Raw genomic sequence first — 2,306 nt, 5'->3', positions numbered from 1 at the left:
CTCCGACGGTGGCTGGTTATTGTCTCTATAGTTTGAGCTGCTGTTTTCCTGTGATCGATAATTTACTCCATTTCGTCTGTTGTCATTTCTTTCTGACGAGCCTTGCTAGCTGCCGTCATTGTTTCTGTTCCTGCGTCTTGCGTTTTGTATTTCGGTGACATAGTGTAATCCACGTAGCGCACTCATGAATGATTCACTGGAATTATTGTACGTGCCGGTGAGGATTGGTTGGTACCGCAGAGGTAATTTGACGTAACAGTGCCTCATAATTTCCTTGGTCTGTACGGCTGGTTCAAAAAGCAAATCTTCTTAATAAGCGACGCAAAGAACGTCACGGACTTGAGACTCCTGACGCTTCTAGGTCTTTGCCCGGCATAACCTTCTGTTTGATCCTTTATTGCGTTTCTTGCGACCGATAAGTGTTAAGGAACGTTTCCTTGAATTCTTTATATGAGCGACAGCTCTGAGCAACACTGCACATATGTTACGCAATCGACCACTCTAAAAATCCACAGATAAATTCCAACTTGTATTTCAGTGGCCAAGAATAAGGTAAAACTTTATCGTTACGAGGTATCCACCATTTTGCATGTGATGTATTGTTATTCTCTTTGTAAATTTGTAAATTTGAATGGATATGAAATGTTAGTGGCCGAATGGTTCGACAGTTCCTGCGAAGAAATTTTCCCTCGTTTTTGCAACACGCGTCTCTGTAAATCGGTGTCCAAACGATCCTTGTACTCTGTTAAGGCCTCTTTTTGCGTCGTCAGATTCACAAAGTAATGTTTTCGTCCGCCGCACACGTAAAAAACTGTGTTCTTATTTGGTTTCTGCCATACTTCGCGGTACCGGCGGCGCGCGCTCTGTGGTGCGCCCTATGGCAGCTACTGTGCCGGAGATGTCGACGTAATACCTGGTACGTGTTGTCCTCTCCTTCCCTAATCCTGCAGGAGTGCTGTCGTACCAGACCATGATTTTAACTGCTCAACCGTCTGACGTGCTTGCCAGACGTCTTTTGCTAGCTCGTTCTTTTGTGAGATAATCCGAGTCGGTCTTTCTTTAATCTCTGGTGTTTATGCCTGTTTGTTCTCGATCTGTTCGATGCGCTTTACTTTCTCGCTAATTTTTTCTTGCGTTTCTTCGGCTATTCTTTTTCCCCGCTTTTGGAGCGTTTTGGTTTTCCACATTTCGATTGGCCTGTTTTACTTGTTCTTGAGCTAACAAAGTGTCCTTGCGTGCATCTTGGGCTACTAATCTTGTCACCATCTCATAGCGTTTCGCTACTTTCGCAACGTTTTGCGTTTATGTCCGTGTTTTCGTGATGCTTTCCACCTCTTCTGTAGCACCAGCGACTTCCTTCTGAACATTCTCTATACTTTCAAGAAGTTGTTCAGCTACCATCCGTATCTCCTTCGTCTCTTCGGTGATTAGGCTCCTCGTCTCCTTTGTGGCTATCTTCCCTCTCTCCGGCCTCTTCTTCTCCGCTTCGCATGAGGGCCTCTAATTCAGATCCTCCACTAATACTTCCAGGGGTAGACAAACGCGATTCCAACGCTTTGCGACGTTTTATTCGTGAACCTGATCTGCCACTCTCACTAACGGTACGTCTTGCCTTTCCTGCAAATTCAAAATAGTACTCTGCTGCTGTTCCACCTTCGTGCTCGTTGTCTGACTGAATTTCTTCGTCGTAATCAGCAAAATCTGCGTTCGTCATATCCGCAAGGTCAGCTACCACATTTGATTCAGAATTCTCCGCAACTTTCTCTTGATCAGTGCTACCAGTCTGACATCGATCCATTTATGATGAGATTCGAATATTCTCACTTCTTTTGAGCAAACGTGCCTTGCTTCTCCCGAGCTTGCATTCAGGTTTCTGCTCCCGAGAGATTTCAATTGCTGCTTGCAGCAAAGTTACACAATTCTACCCTGAAATCTGCTCTGACCAGCCACTAGTTCTAAATTCCTGACAACACATATCAAATAAAAATGACCCTAATATACGATAACACTCAAGAGCAGTATCCCACACGTTAACTTAACGCCGTTCTCCGTCAGGAACAATCAACAAGTAACACAGAAATCACAGCAACAAATGAACGAAAATACAAACAAACAACACAAACAAATTTAGAAATGATCAATGTATTTAGTTCAAAAAATGGCTCTGAGCACTATGGGACTTAACTTCTGAGGTCATCAGTCCCCTAGAACTTAGATCTACTTAAACCTATCTAACCTAAAGACATCACACACATCCATGCCCGAGGCAGGATTCGAACCTGCGACCGTAGCGATCGCGCGGTTCC

The sequence above is a fragment of the Schistocerca serialis genome, chromosome 1, assembly GCF_023864345.2.
Source record: "Schistocerca serialis cubense isolate TAMUIC-IGC-003099 chromosome 1, iqSchSeri2.2, whole genome shotgun sequence".
Taxonomy (NCBI): domain Eukaryota; kingdom Metazoa; phylum Arthropoda; class Insecta; order Orthoptera; family Acrididae; genus Schistocerca; species Schistocerca serialis.
The sequence above is the reverse complement of the archived record's forward strand: the minus strand, read 5'-3'. Positions refer to the sequence as shown.